Genomic DNA, 10,868 nt, shown 5'->3' with positions numbered 1-10,868 from the left:
CTGGTGGGTGAAGACGCTCTGAGGTCACATGACTTGTGTCTTGTCCTCAGTGCACCGTGTACCAGCTGGGTGGTTTTGTGCAAGTTATCCTACCGATTCAAGTCATGTCCTCTTCTGTAAAATAGGGATAATAGTACTAATATGGGGGGCCCCTGGGTGGCTCAGTTGGTTAAGCGACTGCCTTCGGCTCAGGTCATGATCCTGGAGTCCCGGGATCGAGTCCCGCATCGGGCTCCCTGCTCGGCAGGGGGTCTGCTTCTCCCTCTGACCCTCCTCCCTCTCATGCTCTCTGTATCTCATTCTCTCTGTCTCAAATAAATAAATAAAATCTTAAAAAAAAAAACTAGTACTAATATGGTTGGTATGGGGACTAAATGAGTAAACCCAGTGCCTGCATGCAGATTAGTTATGCTAATATTAATAAGTAATAAATAAGTTAATATTAATGATATCAATGAAGTTTCGCTACTGTTACTGAGCTTTCCCAGCTCTGCTAACCCTAAACACTGGGGTTACTCGTGCCTCAGTTTTTTCTTCAAAGAAGCCTGAAGAACTCTGTGCCCCTTACAGAAATGCTATACAGAACATAAAATATCCAAAATCTCTTCGAAGCAAATGGCTATTTAACTACTAAATGTGAAGAATATTTCCATTCTGCTCATTTTGGTTCTTGTAGTGAAGAGCGATTTCAATATCACGGAGAAGTCAAATGACAGAATTCATGCTCTCAGGTTCAAAATACCAAAAAATATTTGAGCTGATGGAATGGAATTTATTTTCGCAGTTTTTCCTTTGCACAAAGGCCTCCGACAACTGTCTGCAGCCAATTATTTGGTGTGTGGAAATACCAGGGCACCACGCAGTGGCAGCTTATCACAGAGACGAGACCTGAAGATGAAGAGCATAGGGTAATCATTGGTGCTTCAGAGATTTCTGCCTTCTGAGGCCGAAGCCCAGGGTGTCAAAGGTTTGATGGGATTTGCTCATTAATGCCAAGCTTGAATGCTTAGTTAGCATGTTTTCCTTTCTCCTCAGGGATGCTGTTTTTCTCCCACTGGGAACTTGGGGGCTTGGGGAGGGGGGCGGTGGGACATGTTGGATTTGCAGAGTTCTCACCTGCCTCACCTCCCTCTTTACACCTCTGCATCCCAAGGCCACTGCCCAGGCCCAGATTTCCTGCCTGTCTCCTGCCACACTGTGTGTGTGTTACAGCCCCTGGGGCTCGGTCGCCTGCCCCCCTTCCCCACTCATTCGCAGGGCTGAGCCGCGTCCGGAGCCTGGCTGCTGAGCTGGGGGTAGCTTTCGGAGCCTCCCTCACATTAGCCATCCTAAAGTTAAGCACAACAAAAGCCCTCTGTGCTGAGGGTGACACCACTCCTTACTGAGAAACCAAGGGGCAGCAGAAAGAGTAGGAAGTGTGGTAGCCAGACAGACTTCACGAAAAATATCAAGCTCCCTGATTGGGCCTGCCGCCACCATGAGACTGGGGTGTGCTAGGGTCATCACATTTCATCTTTTTTCCCCCTCCAGCCCTGTCCCTGAGGATGGTAGGGTAAAATTGCCAGTCTCCTCACAGTGATAAAACAGCAACACTTTTTGGCTTCCAAAATCACCATCCCCCATCATTCAATGAAATAAACTAGTAAAAAATAATTACTACCAACAACCAAACAAGGAAAGAGGTTATCCTCATGCTGTAAACTGAGAAGTGCCCGACAAGAAGGAAAACAGATTTTGGTGTGACTCAGTGCAGCTCTTAAATCACCCTTTCCTCTAGAAGTGATACAAGAGAAGGAAATGACTTGCAAAACTTTGAGAATTCTGCCCAGTTCTCCCTGATTTGGATAGAAGATGATGAAGTTGTGGTAGGAAGCTTAGAGAAAAGTCAAAGAAATCTCTTCCAAGAGCAGAGGTTCACATCTATGATCTCAGTATCACAGCTGAGTCAGGAAAAGCCCCCGGGTGTCATCTGCCAGGATTCCATGCTGAATCAGGGGATTGAGTTGAAGCCTAAGGATACTACCCCCGGGGGAAGAAGGGGGATCTCAATCTGGACTTTAACAGAATCTTAGAAGAGAAGGTAAGTCCAGTCCTGTACCAAAAGCTGCAGGAAATTTACCAAGTTCTTCCCACGTTTCTGCCCCCAGGCTATAAGAATGTGGGTGGATTGCAATTCCCAGGGCTGAAAATGTTGCTGGAAGGGAAAAAGGTCCCAGATAAGGTGCAGAAGTTGTCAATGAGATAGTTGTCATCTATCCAAAAGGAAGCAAAAGGAAGAACTGGGGAGAGCTGTCTATTTGAAGCCTAAGCAGGATGAAAAGAAGCAACATGGTAACTAAGCAAGCATTCTGCAGGTGAATAAAATGAAGGGAAGACTTAAATGAGCATAGCAACCATAAAACAGATGAGAGACTGCAAGAAAAAAACAAACCAAACAAACAAAAAACACCAAGGAACGTAGAAGTCCCCTGAAATTGCTTTGAGCTACAGAGGAAATTAATAAGAACATGAATTCAATAAAACAAGAGTAAAAAAACAAAACAAAACAAAAACCTCATTTCAGGGATGAAATTTAACAAACCAAAAGATGAATGGAGAGGGCAAGAAAAGAAGGACTAATGCAATGCTCATCTGCAGTTGATCATGGAATAAATTCTACAGACTTATCAGGGAAAGAACGTATGAATGTCCTTTGAGGCCATTGCGAGACATTTTAAAACTTGCCCAAACTTGGCACTTATAAGCCCTCTTGAAAAGAAGTTCCTAAAACCATGGTAAAAAATGACATAAATGGAGAAACAATGGTAAAAGGACTCCAGATGAATCAACTTAGATATGATGACACCAAGGAATGAGTTGCCATTGCCATCTATTGACATGGGGGAAGCTGTGCACGGAAGAGGTCTTTGGGACTAAAACTTGGTTTCAGTTCAGTCTGAGAGGCCTGTGAGGCATCCCAGTGGAAATGTTGAGTAGGCAGTTGTATATAAGAGACTAGAGGTTGAAAGAGAGGTCTGGGATGAAGATATGCATTTGGGAATCACGGATGTAGAGATGACATTTGAGGCTTGAGATTGGGTGAGATCACCCAAGGAATGAATGTAGAGAAGAGGGCCAAGGAATGAGACTTGGCTCCACCTAATGTTAAGAATCAGGGAGAAAGGAGAAATGAGCAAAGATGGAGAGGGAAGGTCAGTGAGGTAGGAGGTAAACCAGAAGAGGGTGGTATCTGGAAAGCTAAGGGAAAGATGGGTATCAATGAGAAGTAGGTGACCCGCTGTGTCAAATGCTGCTTGTTGAAAGATCGAAGTAATATGGGATTTTTCATTTTCATTCATGGGTGACTTGATGAGAGCTGTTTTCAGTGGAGTTGTAGAGTTGAGAGCCTGATTAGAGGGGGTTTTAAAGACATTTCAGGAACTTTTGCTGCAAATGAGGCTAAGAAGAGGGGTGGTAGGTGGCTAGGATGATGGGGCAAGATATATATATATTTTTAAATGGGACTGGATGCTGTGAATAAAGAAGAGGGATGATTTCTAATTCTATTAGGCAATTGACTGGCTGGCTTTAGCCTCAGTAGTGAGCTCTGGGTTGGAGAAGTAAATTTGGGAATCATCAACATATTTAAGATTGTCTGGATATTAGCTGAGATAACCTAGGGAAGCATAGAGACTGAGAAGAGTAGAGGGCCAAGTAGAGAACTCTGAGGACACCAGTATTTAATAATTAGGCAGAGGTATGGGATTCTACAAAGAAGCCTAAGGAAGAGTGACCATAGGAGGAAAACCAGGAGATAATGTTGTCATCAAAGTCATGAGAAGAGACTGTTTCAAGAAGAGACTATTTAACCACAAGGTTAAATAGTGCCAGGAATTCAGTAAAGATAAGGGCAAAAAATTCTATGTTGGATGTAGCAACAAAGGAGGTTATTCAAAGATTTTTAATGAAAGACTTTCAGGGGTGTAATGAAGGAGTAACAAATTTTTCATGAACTGAAAACTTACTGGGAGATGATGAAGTGGGAACTATGAGGACGCAACTCTCTTAAGAACTCTGGCTGAAAAAGAGGTAGAAGAGAGATAGGGCAATAATTGGAGGAAGACACAGGTTTCAGAAACTTATTTTCAAGATGGTGGAGGCATGCATGTCTAAATGTTGGAAAGTTTCTCAGGGTGGGGAGAAGCTCCCCTGTGCCTTTGGGATGCAGTTGGGGGAGATACAGAAGGGAGAGTGATAAATACAGGAGAACGAGAGAGAGAGAATGAATTGGTGGAATCAGGTTCCACCTGGGACACAGAGAACAGAAAGGATTAGTCTTAGACACATGTTCCATTATGAGAGGAAGGATAAGAGAATGGATATAGATGTAGATAAATTAGTGGTGAGTGGCAGATTTCTGAAGGAGTTCTCTTTTGATGACTTCTATTTCCTTTGTGAAGGAGGAGGTGAGGTCATCTCCTGACAAGGAATGAGAGAACCATAGGGTAGGAAATATGAAGACAGTGGAAGCATTTTAAAATAGTCGCTGGGAAAGAAAAAGAGACTAGTCGCTTGGAAACACAGAAGAGGGAGTGGGGAGAATGTAAGCGAGTTGTTTGTTCCTCTTTCTTCTTTGTCCACTGCACCCAAGAAGTGGACCTCTTTTCTTGTTAAAATGTGGGGTGTTCAAAATGATGCTCAAGGAGGATGTGGATAAGTTGGGCTTGAATTCCTCTAGGTCTCTTTTTCACATTTTATTTTATTGCACAGCAAGGGGAGAGGCAGAGAGAGGGAGAGAGGGAAAGAGAGAATCTTAAGCAGGCTCCACGTTCAGCGCAGAGCCCGACACAGGGCTCCATCTCATGACCCTGAGATCATGACCTGAGCCAAAGTCAAGAGCGGACACTTAACCAACTGAGCCACCCAGGCGTCCCTCTTCTAGGTCTCTTAAAGGTCATTGTCACCAAACTCCTTTTGTCCCTTCTGGTCTCAGCTTTGCAGCCAGTTCTTTAGTGAGCCTACCTCAATTCTTTGGCTTGGAGATATGAGAGCATGTCGATCTAACTCCAACAGGCACTCTGGAACACTGGAATTGGGACCCTAGAATTTGGGTTGAGGCAGAGAGGATGTTCAATGAAGGAACTAGACATGTGGGAGTGTCTATTTACCATCTTCTTCGGCAGGGTCACAAGCTTTGGCCCATGGGCCATCTCTGGCCCACTGCCTTTTCCTGTAATAAAGTTTTATTGCAATGCAGCCATGTCTCTGTTTGTTTTTCAGCTACAACTTTAGAGTGGAGGGGCTGTGACAGAGCCCTTCTGGACCACAAACTGAAAATATTGACTCTCTGGTCCTTTTACAGAAAATGTTTGTCAATCTCTGTTCTAGAGGAGAAATGGGAAGGTTTCAGAGGAAGTATAACCTTGAGAAAAATCCCAACTCTGTGTCTGTTTCCTTTTCTGCAGAATAAGGACACCATTCATTAAATCATTCTTTCATTTAACAAACATTTATTGATTGCTTACTGTGTGCCAGAAGCTGGGAGTGCAGAGATCAATAAGACCCAGCCTTGTCCTTTCAAAGCCCACAGCAGAGATAGGTGAGTAAACAAATAGTTGGAATACCTAGAGATAAATGCTATGTGAGTGCCATGGGGATGAAGGGGAGGTGTCTCACCTGGCCCAGGTGGGACTGGGAAGGCTTCAGAGAAAAACAGAAGAGGAGCGGCTCATCAGCCTGTAGGGTTGATCAGGATGACAATAAAACCAGCCAGGGATTATTATAGTGTGAGTAAAGATATGGGGTTCGGGGTTCCTGACTGGCTCAGTGGGTTGAGTGCTGGCTCTTGATTTTTGGCTTAGGTCATGATCTCAGGGTCCTGGGATCGATCCCCACATGGGGCTCCATGATTAGCAGGGAGTCTCCTTGAGGATTTCTCTCCCTTTGCCCCTCCCGCTGCTCATGCTTTCTCACTCGCTCTCTCTCTCTCTCTCTCTAAAATAAGTAAATAAATCTTTAAAAAAAAGATAAAGGAGACTCAGGGAGGGGGATTCTAGAAGCACCAAGTTAGAAGGGGTAAGTGATGGGAGCTGGAGATGGAGCAGTGAGAGGTGGAAGGAGTCAGGAAAGTGTCAGGAATATTATTGGGACACATAGGGAACAGTCCCTTCACCCTGCTTTTGACACAGCTCCTTGATCATGGCCCTTCCTGTGGAGCCCACATGTGTTTTTTCAACTGTTTCAATGGAGCACTCTCGCCGGCCACCATCAGTCAGTTGGAGTTTGTCCCTGACATGAAATCAGTAGGGAATCTTAAGGTATACACAAGCAATTTGTTAATCATAAAACATCCCCAAAATGTAATGTGTGAAAGAAATTAAAATCTAGTAATATGATAATATGTGTGGTTCAACCCAGATACCAGAATTTAAAATATATCTTGGCAACGTAAACCTAACACAAAACAACCCATTTTTCATAGATTCATTATACTTTTCTCTAACTGAATCTGAGAAGCATACTCATTCCTGAAAATCATGGATACAATGTGATTTAGCTGAACAGATGGATTTCTAAAGTGCATGGGAGTTTGAATGGATTTAGAAATGAGGCCGATGGTCTTCTTTTTCTGTTTAAAATTTTTAGGAAATATTTCAAACATTCAGAAAAGAGAATAATATAACACCCATGTGCCCACTACCTAGATTTTAAAAGTGCCAATATTTTGCCATAGCTTCAGAGCTTGGTAAAAAGAAGAAAAACGTTACAGATATAGTTGATGCCCTTTGGTGTCTCTTTGCCATCCCCTCTGCCTTCCCAGAGGTTACCACTCTCTGGAAGTGAGTGTGTATCATCTGTGTTTTTATATTTGTACTACGTTTGAATCGATAAACATTAAACAAAACTGGGCGCCTGGGTGGCTCAGTTGGTTAAGCGACTGCCTTCGGCTCAGGTCATGATCCTGGAGTCCCGGGATCGAGTCCCACATTGGGCTCCCTGCTCAGCAGGGAGCCTGCTTCTCCCTCTGACCCTTCCCCCTCTCATGTGCTCTCTGTCTCTCTCATTCTCTCTGTCTCAAATAAATAAATAAAATCTTTAAAAAAAAAAAACATTAAACAAAATTGTCTCATGTGTTTTCAAACATTACATAAATGGCAGGCAACGCAAGACTGTTCTGAAACTTGCCTTTATCATTCCACATTATGTTTTTGAAATGCATCCATGTTGATTCATGTGTTCATTCATTTTATAGCCAGTCTTCTTTCTGCTCTTTGAAACCTGCCCAAATTGTTGAAAAGAGAAGCAGATACATCTGAAAGCTTCTCAGTGGCAGATATGACAGAATTTGGTCTCAGTTGTCTTCTCTTGCTTCCCTTTCTTCTCCTTAGTCTTCCTTACTCTTTTTCTCTCTTGCTCTATTAAGGATTTTGAATATAAGAAGAAACAGCAACAGTAGAACCTTATAAGGAGGGTCTGAATTTAGCACCCCATCTTCCAGAAAAGAACAGACATTTTTCAGGAGCAACTGACATCTCTCAGATGCTGGCTAAGTGCAAGAACCTGTGCTAAGCATTTTACATTTGTTTGATAATCCTCAGTGTGACCCTTAGAGGTCTTCCTTGCCTAGGGTCATGTAGCTAGTAGGTGGAGAGTTTAACCCAGGCGTTCAGAAGCCCCCGCTGTGGTGCTTGATGATTCAAAAAGAGAAGCCATATTGATCCCAAGGCAGGACAGTACTAGGTGAACTGTTAATAGAAAGGAGTCCCCCAAGGCTAGTGCTTTAACAACCTTTGGTACTGATTCCACTTCTAAATTAAGTATCATCATAATCATTGTTAATAATAAATAATAATAAAGCAGGTACTTAAAAATTCATAGGGTTGAATGTCACTTTAGTTTTCTTACCTGAACTTCAGCCACCCACTGATTTCCAACTCCCTCCTGGGTATTTCTTTTCTTTTCTTTTTAAAAAATATTTTATTTATTTATTTGACAGAGAGAGACACACAGCAAGAGAGGGAACACAAGCAGGGGGAGTGGGAGAGGTAGAAGCAGGCTTCCCGTTGAGCAGGGAGCCCGATGTGGGCTCGATCCCAGGACCCTGGGGCCATGACCTGAGCTGAAGGCAGACACTTAACTGACTGAGCCACCCAGGCACGCCCCTCCTGGGTATTTCTGCTTGACTATTCCACCATCCTCCCTAACTCTCTATGAACCAAACATAGTCATTTCTTTCCCACTTGACCATTTCCTATTGCAGCAGGTTCTGACAGCTCAGTCTGGCTTCTGTGGTCCTCTGTATTCTGGCTCTTCACTACCCGCTATGGACTGCATAGTGCCCCACAAAATTCATATGTTGAAGCGCCCAGTGTGATGGTATTTGGAGATTCAGCTGATTGGGAGGTAATTAGGTTTAGATGTACTCATGAGGGGGAGGTCCCCATGATAGGATGAGTGTCCTTATAAGAGACCAGAGAACTTGCTCTCTCTCTACCATGGGAGGACACAGCGAGAGAGTGGCCATGCGCATGCCAGGAAGAGAGCCCTCACCAGGAACCAAATCTGCCAGTACCTTAATCTTGGACTTCCCAGCCTCCAGAGCTGTCAGAAATATGTTTCTTTCTTTCTTTTTTTAAGATTTTATTTATTTGTCAGAGAGGGAGAATGCACAAGCAGGGGGAAGCAGCAGAGGGGGAGAGGGAGAAGCAGGCTCCCCGCTGAGCAGGGAGCCCGATGCGGGACTCGATCCCAGGACCCTGAGGTCATGACCTGAGCCGAAGGCAGACGCTTACTGACTGAGCCACCCAGGCATCTGGAGAAATACATTTCTATTCTTTTTTTTTTTTTTTTTAAGATTTTATTTATTTATTTGAGAGAGAGAGAATGAGAGAGAACAAGCACATGGGAGGGGGGAGGGTCAGAGGGAGAAGCAGACTCCCCGCAGAGCAGGGAGCCCGATGCGGGACTCGATCCAGGGACTCCAGGATCATGATCTGAGCCAGGGACTCCAGGATCATGACCTGAGCCGAAGGCAGTCGCTTAACCAACTGAGCCACCCAGGCGCCCAATACATTTCTATTCTTTAAGTCCCCCAGTCTATGGTGTTTTCTTATAGCAGCCTGAACTGACTGAGACACTGCCTCTATTGCCTTTCAGTCTTCTTAACCTTCCATCCCTTTTCTGCAATTAGCCTTCTTCCTGCCCGTTTTTTCACCCACATTATTTTCCTGAGCTAGGCTGGTACTCTGTAGATAACAGTAGCCTTTTAGGACAAAAATTGAAGTCTCTTTTCCCCATCTTTTCCCTACTAATTCCCCCTTCCTTAGACTCCTACAATACTCAATCTGTACTGTACAAGAGAGCACTTAGTGTGTAATGTTATTTATTTTTAAACATCTTGTGTCTACAGTAAGATGATTAATGCCTCAAGGGTGGGCCACATCTTCTGTTCTATCCCATATGCCAGTATTTCTCAACCTTTTTTTTTTTTTTTTTTAACTGTGCTCATCTCACAATAATGTATGTGGCTTCTTAAGCCCTTAAGAATTTTTGAAAAAGTCGTTTTGGTCATTTTTACATGGAAGAGAATAAAGATGTGATTTTAAGTAAATAAGTATTTTAGGTCAGTGTAGTATTAATGATTATATTATGAATCTTATTCTAAAGTTCATCTAAAATATCATCTTTAATGATATCCATAACGTAAAAACACATTTTTGGCTTTTCCCCATTTAGTGACTCAGTCTATTAACTTTAACTATGTAAGGAAAGAAATGAATTGCTAAAAAATAAGTTTTGAGAAAGACATTTCATACTGCATCTTAGTTCTGAATGTTAAGTGCAGAATGAGGTTTACCTGCGTGTTATAGCACCCAAACTAGACAACAACACCTTTCATAACCCGCTGTTTGCAATTTTTTTGTATTTATGCTTAGAAAGCAATTGATTTTGTTTTAATAATTTTTGTTTAGTTCCTAAACAGTAAGAAAGAAGAGATTTCAGGCTCCTGTTTCAAGTACTTTCCCACAAATACTACCATTCTGATGCTCTACCTAATAGTTGAATAGACAAATTGGTTATAATTTTTACATATTTTCTCTTTTTAACATTGTATTTTAACACATAGGGCGCTGCATAAGAATTTTGATCAGAATGCCATTTAAAGATCTAGTGAAAATCATCATGAGGGAAATGGGAACAATTATTAGCAAGTTTATAACCTTTGCTGACTTCTAGAATTTCAGTGTCCGTGTTCCCTTCCTTGGTTTAATGCCTTTAAACAATGATCCATCCCATGTGGCAAGAAGAGAGTGAGTGGACCATTGTGTGACAAAGAGTGGGAACAATTTAAGATTGTGTAATGGTCAAAACCAAGCCTGAATGGTGTTCACCAAATCAAATAAATGGATCGACTGACTGAGCCGTAAGAACACAGGCCATGGGGCGCCTGGGTGGCTCAGTTGGTTGGGCGACTGCCTTTGCTTGGGTCATGATCCCAGGGTCCTGGGATCGAGCCCCGCATCGGGCTCCCTGCTTGGCGGAGAGCCTGCTTCTCCCTCTACCTCTGTCTGCCACTCTGCCTACTTGTGCTCTCTATCTCTGTTAAATAAATAAATAAAAATCTTAAAAAAAAAAAAAAAAGAACACAGGCCAGGTTGCCACCAAATGCAATGCTGTTCCCTTAAAGCTCATTCAGCGGCTCTGTTTCCTGTGTGAATGGGAAATGCTTGATACTCATTGTATGTATGTATGTATTTTTTTTTTTTAAGATTTTATTTATTTGACAGAGAGAGACACAGCAAGAGAGGGAACCCAAGCAGGGGGAGTGGGAGAGGTAGAAGCAGGCTTCCCGTGGAGCAGGGAGCCCGATGCGGGGCTTGATCCCAGGA

This window comes from Mirounga angustirostris, unplaced genomic scaffold (assembly GCF_029215605.1).
Source record: "Mirounga angustirostris isolate CCGP_5_RB_7025 unplaced genomic scaffold, mMirAng1.0.hap1 SCAF_16, whole genome shotgun sequence".
NCBI classification, from domain to species: Eukaryota; Metazoa; Chordata; class Mammalia; order Carnivora; family Phocidae; genus Mirounga; species Mirounga angustirostris.
The sequence above is the reverse complement of the archived record's forward strand: the minus strand, read 5'-3'. Positions refer to the sequence as shown.